Consider the following 17,905-nt stretch of genomic DNA (forward strand, 5'->3'; position numbering starts at 1 on the left):
TCTTGCCAAATTGGATTTGTTTCTCTGATACTGTTTTCCATGGATGGCATCTGATGGAACCATGAAACACAAATGGGGGAGACATGCTAGGCATTGAATGAGGACTACATGCTAAGTAGATGCTGTGGCCATCCAGGGCACACATACAGATGTAGAACATTGTGGGTTGGCATGTCTAGAGCATTGTGGGGCAGCATGAGACCCCAGTGGAGTATCAAGGCTAGTACCTGGGACCATATTATCTGAAGTAGGGTGTCATCAACTGTGGGTCATAGATGGATGTGGTAATATTTTGTTTATGATTTAACAAATAAAGCTCGCCTGAGGATCAGAGTGCAAAACTAGCCACACTAGTTAGTCATAGAGGCCAGACAGTGGTGGTATACACCTTTATTCCCAGAACTCAGGAGACAGAGGCATATGGATCTCTGTTAGTTCAAGGCCACCCTGGGCTACACTAAATTGATTCAATCTCAAAGGGAAACAGAGCTCACACAAAGGTGATCCCAGCACTTGAGATCCCATGCCTTTAATCCCAGTACTAAGGAGGTAAAGACAAGAAGGGATATGGCTGGGCAGGAAGAGGAATATAAGGCAGAAGGAGACAGGAGCTCATGTCACTCTGAGACAGCAGTCTGAGGAGCAATGCAGTTTGAGGCAGGAAGGACAGTGCAGTATGTGACAGTGCAGTCTGAGCAGGCAGTCTGAGAATAGGGTTGCCCCTTTTGTCTGAGTATTGGTAGAGGTGAGAACTCTCTAAAGGCTGACCACTTTGCTTCTTTGATCTTTCAGCTTCCCCCCAATATCTGACTCCCCATTTTATTATTAAGAATGATTAGAATTTGAGCTACACATGGAGGCAATTACTAGAGGAGAAAACAAGGAAGTTAACATAGTACTTATCGCCAGTGTCTGATGCTGCAGCACTTTCACAAATATTAAACTCTCTGCCCTTAATGTCAAGAGAGAATCTGTCTGCATTCAAGGAATAAAACATTTTTTTACTAAATCACTGTCTGATAAAAAAGAGGGATGAGACAGGGTGGAGGACAGAGGGAAAAAATGAATATTATAGTAACATGTGATATGTATCAGAAACTTTTCAGAACATTTCAGACTGTAGAATCTGTGGTTTTGGACTGTGCTGCAACATTGCAAAACCAACATCCCAGGCCTAGAATCAGGAATCAAATTATAGATGATTGTGTTGCACAGGAAACACCATACTTCTCATATGAAGATTTAAATGCTAATGTTTTACTATCTTTGCTTGAAATACACATGATAGAATAATCTCTGTCAAAGAAAAACATTATTTTTACAGGGAAGGATCACAATGAAGAAAGGTCTAGGCAACCACTGACCAACAGCACTTTCTGTAATAATGAAGTATTCACTACCAGAGGCTATTGACACATCAAATTATGCTAGTATAACTAAGAAGGAGAATATTTGATTTTAATATAAACAATTTCATGAGGTAAGTGACTAATAAATAGCAATAACTTAGAAACTGAGTTTTAGGGAATCCTTGAAAGACATTCTTATGTTTATTTTGGTTGAGAAAACGTTGAGGATAATGTGTGTGCTACTTTCATAGATCAGGGGTTGGGGCTTGTGAGATGGCTCAGTGAATAGAGGCACTAGGTGACTTGAGTTTGATCCCTGGGCCTAACGTTGTGGAGGACTGACTCCCACAGGTTGTATTCTGATTTCTGTATGAAATAGTGTAGTGTGTATGTGTGTGTGTGTGTGTGTGTGTGTGTGTGTGTGTGTGTACCACCTCATAAACAAACAAATAAATAATATTTGGGCCTAGAGATATACCTTAGTGGTTAAGAGCACCTTCTGCCCTTCCAGAGGATCTGGATTTGTATCCTAGTTTGCAGGTTAGACCTCTCACAAATACCTGTAACTTCAGCTTTAGGGGATTTGAGAGCCTCTTTTGGTCTTCGTGGGTGCCTTCACATCAGTGAAGTAATACACATAAACAATATGTTTAATATTAAATGTAAAGGATTGACTTAGAAATAAAACTTTATAAAGAATTTTCTAAGATGTAGCATGTCTAAGGTGGGGCAGGTGACAAGAAGAGCTGCTTCTCCAAGTCCTTTCCTTTACTGCAAACTTCTGATTGTATAATGTGATGTTTAGAATTGTAAACTATCCAAAGAATTTGTTTTCAGCTGGAAAACTGTGCAATACTGATGTCATGAGGACACCTAGGCTACATGGTCTATGTTTCTATTAATCTTGGGAGAAATATATTCTGTCAGTCTTTGTGACTAATTGTTCTATTTTCTCACATTAAAAATATTTTACTACTGAAGTAGTTTATGGGAGATAAAAAATAAATGTAAGATTTTTTTCCTTCAGGTTATCAGTATTTTCCTCCCATAAATCCTTCAGCTCACATCTTTAATAGCTTTGTAAACTTATGCCCCTACATACTTATAGATAAATACGTTGAAAAATGGGATTCCTGGGTCAAATAATAATTGATGCTAATTACTACTCGTAAATATTATATTATATGACTTGATAGATGCAGTTGACATAATTAGTGTCTGTATTTATAGCATTGAAATCTATCTTTTATGTGACTTTTGAGTTAAGAAAAATATAATTGAAATAATTATGTCATTTATTTAACAATTCAAAGGTAAAAAAAATCAAGTGATATAACAAGCAAATATTGACTGTATGCTATGCTACAAGTACTTTGCAGACATTGTGGCTACTGTGCAAGACACAGCATGGTATTTACACCCATGGAGCTCATAGTTAAATGGAGTAGATGAACAGATAAAGTCTCAGTGACAGCTCGGAAATTGAAGGCATGCTGAGGGAGAGCTCAGGAGGTATATGGAAACACAAGGAATGGGTGCATAAAACAACATGGGTTGAGACAGGAAGGTAGTGGATTATTAATCACATTTCTGTATCAGTTTAGATATGAATTTTATACTGAATATTTAAACATGTGTATACATTCCTTGGAAATTCTTTGTCCTAAGAGCCATCCCTTGTTGTCTGCTGTTTGAATGATAACACATTCATCTTGAATGCATCAATTTCTAGACTAGCCAGTTTTTTGTGGCCATGTTAGTTCAGCCAACAGGCAGATTAACAGAAGACAAAAAAAGGAAAAGTGCGAAATTAGCAGATATTTCTATTTTAGTGCACAATAATGCATCTATTTCAATGGCTACATATTTTCCATGCTCCTAACATCATAATTACTCCTTACCCTGTGACAATTTAGATTGTTACAGATCCCTGTCCTTCTAGAATGACATGACTCTTAACCTCTGTCTTGAAATCAGAGCAGCTAGAATAAAAGGGATGAGACACTCACAAGACTGGATTCAGTAACATTCCATGGTAAAGGTGAGAGGGCTCACAAATTTCTCATAACACAATTTGTAAGTGACACAAAAAAAGTGTATGGGGCCATGCCCTCTTCAAGGATGTAGAATTGGGTAACTGTTGCTTGGGGCAGAATTTTCTTTAGTGTTATAGTCATCTATAAATTGTCCATGTTCCTGTAGGTAATCCCTTACCCACATTCTTGTAAGTGATGTAAGTTTGACATGATGATCATCCAAGAGTCCAATGCTTTCAGATCCACGAAGAGAAACAGTCCAGGAACTGCCAGGAACAAAACCAGGACTATAAGCTGAGATTGTTTTCTTCTCTACACAGAAAGGGAGAATCCCTAGCTATTCTGTTTTCTAACAATCATTCTTGGAAGGATTCAGGCAGAGATCTTGAATACTGTGACTTCTGCTTTCCATGTTGGGAGTCTTAGTGAGGTAACGTTTCATACGGGAAGGCTCACATTTTATTAATAGAAGGTTGAGTCTTGGACCTTGCTGGGCATCAATTAAGTAAATAGAAGGAAGAGTGAAGTATCTTCCCATATGAGAAAGAATAACAGAAGTTTCAGGGTACCAGATTTAACTTTACTCAGATGCTATCTGAATATTGTGAGGGATATGGTATCAGAACAACAGAGAAAATTCTTATTAGCCTGGATAAGCATCAATAGAAGGAACTCATGACTGAGAGACCATACCATGACAACAGATATACTACTCTTTCTGGGCAGTTTTTCCTTTGAGACTCCAGGCCTGGTACCCCATCTCTGCAATTTACTAAGCTTTATGCTGGAAGTCCCAGAGAACTGAGCTTTCTGTGAGAGGACTCCATTCCTGTCGCCAAAGAAACATTCATAACCTTTGAAAACATAAATAGGAGGACCATGGGGCTGATTAGAATCTTTCCCTCTACACACAATCATATGGCTAGTAGTGTAGTCATCCCAACATGTTCTCCCCCAGTATGTTCCAGGAAGAATCTTAATTGTCACTGCATAGGTCTAATATGCAGTTTGAGAGAGAGGGGAGGCGTTTTGAAGCAACTAGAATAAGATGAGCAGGAGAGGCATCTCAGCCTTAGGAAATAGCAAGAGAAGGTCCAGGTGGAACATTGGCAACTTTCTTGTCTTTTCTTGTCTTCTATGTTAAGCCAGTGAAGTTTTTTTGAGGAGAATAGTCTGAGATATACAATGAAGGAGTGCCAGGCTTGTAGGTGGTGAAAGAACTCTGAAGGGTGAGTAAGAGCTTTCACTTCACCAAGAAAAATACAGGGTGCTAGTGTATCTTTCCTAGGCAGAATTCTCTGGAGGCTCCAGGTTGTAGCTCCTACCTTTTGTTATTTAATTGCCATGTTGAGAGTCCTAAGGAACAAAGGTGTTTTGTGAAGTGACAGGACAGGTCTGTTGCTACTGAAGAAGGACTCAGCCCCTGTTAGTATTAGTAGTAAGGGAAACACTGAAAGGACTGGGAAAATATCAAGGGAAGATTGAGGGGCTTCTCTGTGGGTATAGTGGTTATGGCCCAACTGCTGGTAGCAGCCAACACTGGGAGACTCTACTGGTGAGAATCATGCTGTTTGTTTCCCCAGTTTCCATCTCATGAGGCTTTTCCAGAGGAGATGGAATTGTCTCAGCCTTGGAAATATGAAACCAAATTCTATGTATCCATAGATACAGGGAGTTCTCATTCCATCTGCCCTGGCATTAGTGGACCAAAGATCCAAGTCTATGGGACTCGTGTCATTGCCTGAGGCTTTCAGTGAGGGAACTGGACTTGGGCAAGCAGGGGAGGAGTCCTAGTCTTTACCAAGAAAACTTGGATGGAGGAATGGGAGGTTCTTTCTTACCCACAGTAATAGGAGTAGCCAAGGTTGCCTAAGAAGAGACACAGACTTCAGACAAAAACTTTGCTTCTAAGTTTTTGAGTTTTTGTTTCCTTTTGTTGTATCAGAAGAGTAAGAGAGGGGTTTTTTGCTTGTTTTGGCAAGAGCTACTTCAGTATTGGGGTGGTGATGGTAATCCCCTTCTTGAGGGCAACAACTCTTGGAAGGATGTTGGATGTTTCCTTACACACACACTAATATGAGGTACTATTCCAGATTGTCCAGGGAGATGCTATGGGAGGCCCTAAGTTATGACAAGTCTTGTACCATTTCCCCCTCTTGATGATGTCTAAAACCCTTAATAATGGAAGCTTTTTGCGAGAGAGAGCTGGACTGGAGTCAGCAGTGGAGTATTCTTAGCCTAGGGAAATATGAGAGCAAGGTCAGTATCCCAGAAGGGACTTGAAGAAAGAGAGAAGACAGAGATGTTTCCATTCCCCCACAGTCACAGTGTTCTGGCCCTGCCTTCCATAGTAGTCATCCTTAGGAAGCCCCGGGTAGGGTGACTGGTATGATGTTTCAGGGGTTCCTCTGCAGAGGTTAAGTGAACTGAGGCTTTTGGGGTGGATGCTGGACTTGTGTAAGTCATTGGAGAGAGCTAGTTTGGTAACAGTCAAGGATGGTAATCCACGGGAGTACTCCCACAGATCCACTGATTGCACTGAGGTGCTCACTATTTTAGCAGTTATCCCTGATTGGCTTATACTGACTTTCCAATGTTGTGAGTGTACTGTATCAGAAACAGGGGAGGATATATTCGTACTTCTCCAGCATGTCAGAATTTACTGAACCACAGTATATGCACAATATAGGTGGGATTTGTTGACTGCAAATCACTAAATAGTCCTGTTTTGACTTAATACAAGTGACTACTTTTATTAAGGTTCTTTTCTTTCAATCTCAACTACTATATGATCTTCAAAGTCATGATTTGCACTTTACACACAATATTTATGTGTGCACGTGTGTAGTAGAATGGCTAAGAAAAGGTTAAGAGACTGCAGAGTTCAGATAGGCTGTAATAAAAACAGAGGCAGAAAATCTCCATCGGGAACCTGGTACATTCTGCAGACTTCTGGTGTAGAGTTATTCAAGGTTCAGAGTTTAAATACAGGTCTTCTTGGCAGGCCATTTTGAGTGTCAGTCTCAAGAGGGTTGTGTTCCACAAGCAGGAAACTGCTGAGAAGCTGGAGCTCAGGGACACTTGGGATGAGATGATAGTTCCATGAGCCTATAAGCACCCGAGTCTTTGGGTGTTCCTTCTTGTATAGACCCAGATGAGAGGATTCCATCTGGTGTACTGATAAGCTCACGTGTTTAAGAGAGGATTTGCATATTTACAGGTGTTATTATTAACTATTTACCTATTTGTGCCTCCCAGTGTGCTGGCAGATGGTAGTTGTTTACTTGTGTAAGTACAAAGTAGAGTTGTTGTGTCTGCAGCTATATTCCAAAAAGAGCAACACAGGTCAAACTGTGGTTTTTCAGTTAAAGTAATTCAAAGATCAGCACAGCCTGATACCTGGAGTTTTGTAGTACATAGAATAACCCAGAGCAAGCCCAGTCTTTCTCACTCCACCCACTGAAGAATTCTTGAGAGCAGGAAGAAGAATCGCACATTCATTTTCTTACCTGACGCATTGCAGGGGCTGAAGGTACAAATCTTAAGCAAGTGGAATCCAAATATAACTGCCAGGAAGAAAATCAGTGATTCTTTTATATGAGGTTGGGTTGTGGTGGTCACGTTATACCAACCAGTCTTAACCCAAGTCAGAGTTCCACATGTACCATTAGCCTGTACGTGGTGTCTATACCTGAGGGATTTGGCTTAGTGGAATTACTTTTTTTTCTTTTTTAAAACACGGGTTCATTGTTTGTGTTTGGGCATTTTACTTATTCTTAAAACAATCTTATTTTACAAACCAATCCTAGTTCCTTCTCCCTCCTGTCCTCCCATGCCCCCCCCCCCGCCTTCTCCCCATTCCACCCCCTATCCACTCCTCAGAGAGGGAGAGGCCTCATGTTTGTGTACATGTACTTACATGAGTATGCACATACAGTGTGCAGGTGTGTGTGTGTGTGTGTGTGTGTGTGTGGACTATGGAGGTCTGAGAAAAATTTTGTGAAGTAGGTTCTTTCCTCTTTTTTATGGGTTCCAGGGATTGAACTCAAGTTGTTAGGCTTGCTGGGATCTGCTGAGCCATCTCGCCATCCCTATAGTTAAATATCTTTGCCCAATGCAATTGACTTTGCATTTAGTGTTTCAACTATATTCTTTATGTCACCAATTGAATTCCTTACATTTACCAACTGTCTGTGAAGTGCATCAGGAGTTGCTTTTAGTTCCTCCAAGTTGGTTTCAATAACAATGTTCATATGTCACGTTTAACCTCAGAGTTTTTTGGATTCTAATAAAACCATGTCCCTATGTATTCTGTCTCTCCTTTTGATTTTAATGTTTAGCCCCTTGGGAAGTTATCATGTGCAATTTCCTCCCTTTTTAGTATTATAGGTGGAAGTAGATCTCTATAGTAACCAGCCACTTCAGATTCGTTTTAATTTGTGTGTTTTTTTCTAACTCTATGATTCTTGTTACTGTGACTAATTGGATATCATACACAGTTACTTCAGAATCACCCTTTTTACATGCTGATATCCGTGTGACCTAGATCCTAATTTTTTGTGAGGTTTCCTATAATTATTCCCAATACTGGCATGTCCGTAGTTGTTTGGCAATTATATTATGCTCATTGTGTGCTCATTTGTGTGAACACAGGACTATGTCATTCATGATTACCTATGGCTTTGGAAATAGAGAACTTGTTTTAAACTACAGATTGCCTCATTATAATGCTATGAATTCCTTAAGTTGTGCAGACAGTAAAGCACTTTGTTTCATGTTATCCCGGAGTTCAAGGCCTGCTATTCTCCATTTTGCCTTCCCTAGAGACATGGGTCTTGTTCATCTACAATGCAATCATATAATGCAGGGTATTTTACCACATTGGACTCGGTTTCTCAATGCTGGAATGGTATGTTCTCTTCTCAGAGAAAGTTCTGGCAAGTCTATCTCCGCCTTGCATGTCTCCTGTGATGATACCTGGTTGGCCTCAAAGAGTCTTTTGTATGCCATTTCCAGGTAAGATCGTTTTTCAGTCTTCACACATCTTTTATTGGAAGGCCATGCAACCACTTTCATTTATTGTATTTGAGATCTCTATACAGTTACTTTTGTGAAAACATTTCCTGCATTTTCTAGTACAAAAAAATTCAGCAATCCAGGTAGTCATTTTGTTTGTTTTAGTTTTGGTTTTTGGTTTTTTGAGAGAGGGATACTCTGTGTAACAGACCTGGCTGTCTTGGAACTCACTCTGTAGATCAGGCTGACCTGGTCTCATAGAGATCCTCCTGCCTCTGACTCCACAGTTCTGGGATTAATGGAATGTACCACCACAGCTGGCTTGGATAACACATTTTTTTTTCAATCTCTTTGGATACATGTCCATTCCTTGAAACTTATATTTCTCGAATAGAGCAAAGGAAGCATGCTCTTGAGTATAACAGGGCTTTTTTTATTATCAATTATAGACTACTTATATTTTACTGCCTCATAAGTTAGCCAAATATATTTTTCAAAAACTATATATATGGTTGATACATATGGCAATTTAGTCCAGATTGCTACTGAAACTAAATTGTGTTGTATAGACTTCTTGATCCATAACAATTAGGAGTCATAATCTTGTGTCATCATAATTTCTAATCTTAATGATATAAATATTGGATAATGTAATTTTTGAAAGCATAGACATAGTTTTAAAAAATATTTTAGTGTCTGCTCTTTGTTTTATCTTTATGTGAATTCTTGTGACTTTGTTGTAATTTTCTGTACAGATTTACTATGCTACATAGAAAAGTTATCTCTAGATGTTGTCTCTGGTAACCAAACAATTCTAATGTTTTGCTGCCTAGATGGGTGTAAGTACCCCTATTGTCAGAATTTTCTCTCACTATTCTGGTATCTGTTGAACTTCTCATTGCCATGTAGTTCTTCATACCAATTTACAAATTTCTCTATTAATTATTTATTTTATACTCCTAGTATATTCTACATCATTGTTATATCACCTATATATGATAGTAATTTGTGAGTATCTATTGAATGTACTATCACTGAATAATAAATTTTATAAGCTTTTTAAAAATTGAAATTATTTTCCTTCCTATATTAAAGTTGTGTATTACTATCCTTTATATAGCAATATTATATTACAAAGAACGTATCTGAGGTGTATCTTGTTATATATACTACCACTACATGTAATAATTTTATGAATACTCTTCCCACATCTGATAATGCACTTAGTTTAAAATATATCTATTTTAAATTACTGTAATCTTCTATTAATCTATGACTTGTTATATTATAAAATTGGTCATAGTCAGGTATTGAAGTTACTAGGTAAGGTAGATATTTATTATTTTTCTTTGAGTAGTTACATCACCTTTCCTATAATTTATTTACATCTGCCCTTTAACAGGTAATACTTGGTATGTGAAATATGGGTAGAATGAAAAGTGGATTTCCGGTATCTTTAGTAATCTACATGTTATAGTTGAAAGGGTTTTATTGGTCAACAGTTTTTATATATTATAGATGTCACATCCATGACTTAAATGCTTTCTACCTCATGTGAGAAGTGATTTGCCACCCTGTCCTACTTTATAGAGTTGTTGTATTTATGGGTTAGTTTTAAGGTGAGTAGTGTGTGTCAGGCATAGTGCTCTGTTACTTATTTCATGTGGACAGGTTTCTGTTATGTGTATATTCCTGATTTAGAAGTTATTTGGTAATGAATGCTATCTAGTATGGTCCAAATAGGGAATATGACAGTTTAAAAGTTGGATATATATATATATATATATATATATGGTGTTAGAGTTGGCTAATGCAATCATTAATAAAACTTTTATGTATTATAAATAATATTTTGTTTCATTTCTTGGTTCCCCCCTAACCTTTTAATTCAGTCATCTTCCCAAAAAGTTTCCTCTTTCTCTCTTTGTTTATGCTTCCCCCAAATTCTCTCTCTCTGTCTCTCTCTCTCTCTCTCTCTCTCTCTCTCTCTCTCTGTATGTGTGTGTGTTTGTGTATGTGTGTATTTAAATCTAAATCTAGATTCCACACATAAGAGGGAAAAATTAAACTTGTCCTTTTATGTCAAGCTTATTTTGCTTGACACAAATTTCTCTAATTCCATCTGTTTTCTTTCAAATAACATAATTTAATTCATCTTTAGGTAGGTCTGAATAAAATATTATTGTGTATGTGCAGAACTTTTCTTTGTCCCTCCATTTGTTGATAGGCATATAGTGTGGTTCCAGCCTTGGCTATTATAGATAGTCCTGTGATTAACATATTTCTCTACAAGTATCTTTGTGGTGTATTGACCTAAATTTCTTGAAATATATACCAGGGAGTCATTAAAGTTGGGTCATATTACAATACTATTATTTAGAAGAAAGTTCATAGTTCCTTCCATTTTAGCTAAACAAATGTGCATTCCCATCAAATAGTATATAAGGTTTCCTTGTAACTTTGCATGTTCACCAGCATTTATTCGTATTTGGTTTCTTGATAATTACCATTCAGAAAAGAGTGGATGGAACATTACTGCAGTCTTGATTTGTATTTACTAGATATCTAAAACGTTAAATATCATGTTTTGTGTCTTTATTTGGCCATTTGTGTCTGTTCCCTGGAGAATTATATGTTCAAGTAATTTACCTATTTAGTGATTACATCATTTACTATTTTGGTGTTTAATTTTCTTATTTCTTTATATGGCCTAGATATTAATGCCTCATCAGTTATAAAATTACAAGGATTTTCCCATTCTGAAAGCTGTCTCTTTATTCTGTTATTGTTTTTCCTTCACTATATAGAAGCTTTTAGTATCATACAATCCGTTTTCAAATCGTAGTCTCACTACCAATGGTTATTGTAGTCCTTGTTGTAATGTCTTTGTCAATGCCTATATCCTGGATGTGGTTCCTCTGTTTTCATATAGTAGTTTCAACATATCAGATCTTACATTAAAGTTTTTGTTCCATTTTAATGGATTTTTGTACAGACTGAGAAGTATGGTTGTATATCATTCTTCTATGTATGGATCTCACAGTTGTCAAAATTTATATGTCTGTCGCCTCATGAATTTATTTCTGAGACCTTTATTACATCCTACTAGGTTAAGTGTCCATGTGCCTGTGTCATTCTGCTTTTGTTATTGTTACTTTATAATTTGGAATTCAGGTACTACAATGCTTCCAGCATTACTCATTTTGTTAAGAATTTTTTTTGTCAGGCCGGGTGGTGGTGGCGCACGCCTTTAATCCCAGCACTCAGGAGGCAGAGGCAGGCGGATCTCTGTGAGTTCGAGGCCAGGCTAGACCGACAGCCTCCAAAATAATACAGAGAAACCCTGTCTCGTAAAAGCAAAAAAAAAGAAATTTTTGTCCATTTTATATTTTTATTCTTCCTGATGAATTTTTGGATCTTTTTCTAGTTCTGTTAAGAATATCATTAGAAGCTTCACGAGAAATGAATTGAATCTGTACTTTAACTCTGTTACTATAGCCATTTTCATTTTATTAACTTTGTTAATCTATGAGATGTGGTATCATTCTATACTTTAGTATACTTTTCAATTTCTTTTTTAATGTTTTAAATTTTTATTATAGAGGCCTTCCTTTCAACTCCTTTTCTACATTTGTTTTTATGTATTTTATTGTGTTTTTGTAGACATATATGCCATGGTATATGTGTGGAGGTCAGAAAATAAGTATTGAGATTTGGTTCTCACTGTCTGCCTTGTTTGAATCTCTCTCTTGTTTTTGTTTTTGTTTTGTTTTTTTTTGCCAGTGTGCTGAGTGCTTCAAGCTAGCTGGCCTGCGAACTTTCGGCCAACTTTCCTCTATCTTCATCTCCTATGTCACTGCAGTTGTTAAGGGATTACAGGTGTATGCCACTGCTTCTGTGCACATCACACTCATATTTATGGGGCTTCAGGATATGGAATTCAGGCCATCAGGCTTTGGGGACAAGAACTTTTACCCACTGACCTCTTTCCATCCCCGTGTATTTTTAAGCTATTGTGAGTGGTTTTTTTTCTGGCTTTCTTTCTTGATAAATTCATTATTGGTATATAGAAAAGTTTATGTTCTTTGATGGTGAATGTTTTGGTGTTCTACTTCATTGAAATCTAAGTGTTTTCTAGTAATCTTTAAGATCTTTTAAATATAGGATCTGGTTGTCTGAATGAGAATGGTCTCCATAGGCTCAGGCTCATATGTTTGAATACTTGTTCCTCAATCAGTGAAACTGTTTTTGAAGGATTAGGAGGTGGGGCCTTGTTGGAGAAGGTGTGTCACTGAAATCCCACTGCATTCTAGTTGGCTCACTCTGCCTCCAACTTGCAGATAAGATGTATGCTTTCAGCTACTGCACCAGTACCATGCCTGCCTGCCACTATGCTTTCTTGCATGATGGTCGTAGACACACTCTCTGGTGCTATAAGCACCCAAACTAAATTGTTTCTTTTATAAGTTGCCTTGGTCATGGTGTTTTATCATGACAACAGAAAAGTCACTATGAAAGAAACAAATCTGAAAAAATTATTTTGAGTTCTCTCCTTTCTTATTTGTACATTTTTTCTACTACTTTGCTGCTATAGCTAAGACGTTAAGTACTACATAAAATAATACAGGAAAGGAGGAACAACCCAGTGTCATTCCTCATTATAGAGGAAGTGATTTCCAGCTTTAAGTTTGTTGAAGCTGTCATTACATTAATATGTATTTGTTCTATTCCTGGCTTCCTCGGGCTTTTTATCATAAATGGATCTTAACTTTGTTAACTTTATGCATATATTTAAATGATCACATGACTTTTTGTACCTGAGTCTATTTATATTGTTTATACATTTTCTTATATTAAAACAGCCTTGTGTGCCTGGAATAAAACCAAATGAATTGTGATTTATGATCTTTTAAATGCATTGCTGAAATCAGTCTTGAAAGTATTTTATTAATAATTTTGCCATGGTTTTCTTTTCTCTGTATCCTTCCTCTAGTTTGGTATAGGAGTAACACTGGCTTTTTAAGTGAGTTTGTCAGTGATCTTTCTTTCTATTTTATGTAATAGTTAGAGGAGCATTGGTGTTAGTTTTTCTTGAAAAGTTTGGTTGAGTATGACAGTGAATCCATTTTTTCCTGGGCTTCTCTGTGTGAATAGACCTTTATTACTGCTTCAATTTCATTATTCACTACAGGCTTAAGTTGTTTAAATAATCTTAATTTCATTTTGGCAGGTCACATATGTCTGGGGATGTATTTGTATTTTCTAGATTCTCCAACTGCCATTCACAATGTTACCTAATGATGAGCGATTTTATTGGTGACTTCTAGAATATTAATTAATGTATTTTTCCCTTTTTTGTTAGCATGGATAAGGGTTTGTTGATTATGTTTACCTCTTCAATGAACTGATTCTGTTTCTTGGGTTGTATTATTATTTTAGTCTTGGTTCCATTATTTTTGCCTTGATCCCTGTATTTTTTTTCTAGATAGTTATCTGTGGTTTGGCTTCTTGTTTTTCTAAGAAATTGAGATAAATAAGTAGGTTGTTCATTTAAGATCTGATAGTTTTAATGTACTTGAGGCTATAAATAATTGTCCTCTTAGAACTGCTTTTGCTGTATATCAAACCTGCAGATGGATTTTCACTTTGTTTTGCTAGTAAGAATTTTCTCATTTCTACTCAGATTTTTTTCAGTCATTGGTCATTCAAAACATGTATGTGAAGTTTCTGAGTTTTTCTTGCTATCAGTCTCTAGTTTCATTATATCATACCCTAGCAACACAGACACACACACACACACACACACACACACACACGCGCGCGCGCGCGCGCACACACACAGTTTTTACTGAATGGCTAAGAAGGAGTTACACATTCAGAGAGGCAGTCCTGAAGGCAAGGCTGATCCAGACACAAGAAAAAAAAAAATCTCCAGAGGGGGCCAGGGAAGGAAGTTGTCATAGGTTCAGGATAGTCAAAAGCAAATCGAGTAGGCAGACAGCTTCAAGGGTCAGTCTGAAGTTATTTGAATATCACAGGCAAGTGACAGTGCCATTCATTTCGAGCCCAGGGACAGAATAAGAGGTCCTTAACCATGGCAGTTTGCCTGAACAAACCTCAGAATGAGTAACTGGATAACAGTTTTGTGAGCCTTCTGCACCTCAGTCTCATGGTACTCATTTTATAGCCTCAGGTAATAGGATCCCATCTGGTATGACTGAGAAGCTCATGTGTCATTTTTATATGGTTTTATATATTCACAGGTGTCATTACTTATTGACACAAGTAAATTACTTATCAATTTATGCTTCCTGGTATGCTGGCAGATGGTGATTATAAACAAATTCTTATGTAAACATTGTGCAAAGTCATCCTTGTCTGGTACTAAGATTCCAAATGGAATAACTCAGTTGATCGAAACTTTTGCTTTATAAGATGAAGTCATTCAAAGTTAGGCATAATCTAAAAGCTGCATACATCATAGAACAGTCTGGAAGACCCAGAGCAGATCCAGTCTTTTCCCTCATGTTTGTTCTCAGGACTGGAAAGAAAGTGAGGTATGTTCACAAACACTGTGCTTCAGCCATCAGGGAAGAGTCCTAGCCTTGGAAACCATTAAGACAGAACTGTGAAGGAAGACTTGGTGCCTTACCATCCCTTGTAAGATAGAGGGAATGCCAACCCCACTGATCTTGGAAGCCCTTCTCAGGGAGACTCCAGGCTAGGTCATGGCTTATACAGGTTGCAGAGTTTCATCTTGGGAGTTTGAAGAATGTGAGCCTTTTTGTGAGAGGGCTAGACTCAGCTCCCAGAGGGGAAGAGTCATGACAATGGAGGGATTACTCTGAGGAAGGACTGAGACCCCCATCTGTCAGTTGTAAGAGGCCAGATCTGTGCTTGTAATTTTCAGCTTGTGAGGCCTTCAGTTCCATTTACACAGAGGTACCAGGAACAGAGAGTGAGCATTTTGGTCTCAGTTGCATGCCCTCAGATCATGTAATAGAAGAGGCCCAGAAGCATCAGGAACTAGCATCACATGCATACCCCGAATGCAGAGAAAAGTCCCTTCTGTAACAGATAACTCCAAGGCATCAGAGCTCACACACACAACTATGAGCCCTGGATTCTCCTGCTTTACCAGTTGGCAATACCATGAAGACCTTCTTCATGTCCTTCTACGTGATTCTCAGATGACAGGTGAACTGGAACAATTCTAGACCTGTGAGGCTCTAGGACTCACCAATAAAGGCAAAACCAGTTTTGTCAAAGGTATCAGGATTGAGATCTTCAGCTTCAGCCACTTACATTGGCTGTGCAATCACTGATAGTCCTGCTCACACTCCGTGTGGGTTGTCACCTCAGTAAGAGTCATCATGCTTGCTAGCAAAGGTGTCTGCTCCTTAGCCTTGAGTCAAGACTTTGGAAACTAACTGGAGCACATTTGGTAGTTGTGTAGGTCCCCAATGGCCCCCATGGGCTCATATATTTGACTGCTTAGTCATCAGAGAATATCACTAATTGAAAAGGATTAGGAGGTATGGTCTTGTTGGAGGAAGTGTGTCACTAGGGGTAGACTTTGGGGTTTTAAAAGCCCAAGCCAGGTCTGTGTATTTCTCTTCCTGCAGTCTGAAGATCCAGGTATAGAACTCTCAACTCCTTCTCCGGCACCATGTCTGCCTGTGTGCTAAGCCTCTGAAACTGTAAGTAAGCTCCGTTTAAGTGTTATCTTTTGTAAACATTGCTATACGGTCATGGTGTCTCTTCATAGCAACAGAACACTGCTAAAGCTGTTACCTTCTTTCTACCTTCCTGTTCCTCCACATCTGCGATTCTGGGCACTCAGAACTATTATTACTTCTCCATTTCATAATGCAAGCTAGACAAATAATATCCAGCAATCAAAAAGAAAGTAGCTTAAGCATCATGCAGTCTTCAGTAGACACCGAATCTTTGTCTGTGAGTAATGAAAGCACATGAAGAGGGAAAGAACTTCATCTAAAGGGATGGAGCTCTTAGTTAGAGATATTTTAAACATATTTTTATTGCTTCTTTGGGAGTCTCACATCATGCTCCCCAACCCCACTCATTTCTGAGTCCTTTTATATCCACCCCAACATTGTAATCTCCCCAGCAAAGAAAATAAAAATATTAAAATTAAAAAAGAAAAAAAATCTCACCAACTCCTCTGGGTCAATGTCCTGCTACTCTGTCAATCGTATCTTTCATAGCTGTCTCCATTTCTGCTGTGCGTGTACCGTATCACTCCCCCATCTCTCCTGCCTCTGCATCACATACTCGTTCATTGTAGTGACGTTGGGAGTGGCTGTGTATCCTTTTGTCCAAACAGCTTTACTTGCATATGTTCATTTCAATGAGTTGTTGGTCAGATTCAAGGCCTCTGGCTTCTGGTACAGCATTAATACTGAACCCTTGCTGAAACTCCCTTGCCAGAGTCGTGGAGATGCTTTGTCTACAGTTTTGCAGGACCAGCCTCTTCGTGTGCTCTAGCAGGTTATAGATGGGATAGATATTAGGGTGGGCCAACTCAAGGCCTGGATCTGGGCCTGAGTGGTAGCTGTGTTGGGGAGCCCAGATCACCACTGGGCCAGCTCTCCCTTGCCCATGCTCACCACTGAGGAAGCTCTCCCACAACCATGTGCATCAAAGGGTGCGGCCAGCTCCACCAGGGCTGGGATCAGCTTCCTGTGCCCATGTCACCGTGAGTGATGAAGGTCAGTGAGGGATGGGACTAGCTCTCCCCAATGAGGTAGCCAGTTATGGGAAGGACCAGCTTTTCTGTGGCCACTGAGTCTAGGGCTATGTCATCATGGTGCTTGGACAGCAACATGGCTTCAGGAGACAGCACAGACCACTGATATCCATATGACCTTTGGTGGTAAATGGCCTTTAGTGGCAACAGGGTCTTGAACATCAACACAGACCCTGGACACCAACACAGACCTCATGTGTGGTAGGACCATGGGCCCAGGCAAGGCCACTGGTAGTAGCACAGGACAGATGTCCATGGCCTCAGGTGGCAGTACAGAGTACTGAGATCATCCTCAGGCATCAACATGACCTCAGGTGGCAGCATAGATCACAGAGATCCACATGTCCTTTGGTGGTAACATGGGTCACAGAAATCAATACAGACCCCTGCTGCGGTAAGGTCATAGACCCTGACATAGTCCTTGGTGGCAATCTGGACCCAGATATCTCCCTCAGTGGCAAGGCAATCATCGTGGACGTCATCATGGCCTCAGATGGCTGCTCAGCTCCTCATACCGGCCTGTTCCTAACTGCTGTTGTAACTCCAACTGCACCTCTGTCCACAGCATGACCTGCTCTGCTTCTCTTTCTCAGCCGTCTCTCTACCATGTACTCTGTCTTTCCCATCTCTCCATTGCATATCTGTTCTTCATAATGGTGCCATGGGACTGGGATGTGTAACATGAGTTTTCTCTGGCCTGGCTAGGTCCCACTGCCCTTCTCTGCCCCAAAGAA

The sequence above is a fragment of the Mesocricetus auratus genome, unplaced genomic scaffold, assembly GCF_017639785.1.
Source record: "Mesocricetus auratus isolate SY011 unplaced genomic scaffold, BCM_Maur_2.0 Super-Scaffold_100003, whole genome shotgun sequence".
NCBI lineage: Eukaryota > Metazoa > Chordata > Mammalia > Rodentia > Cricetidae > Mesocricetus > Mesocricetus auratus.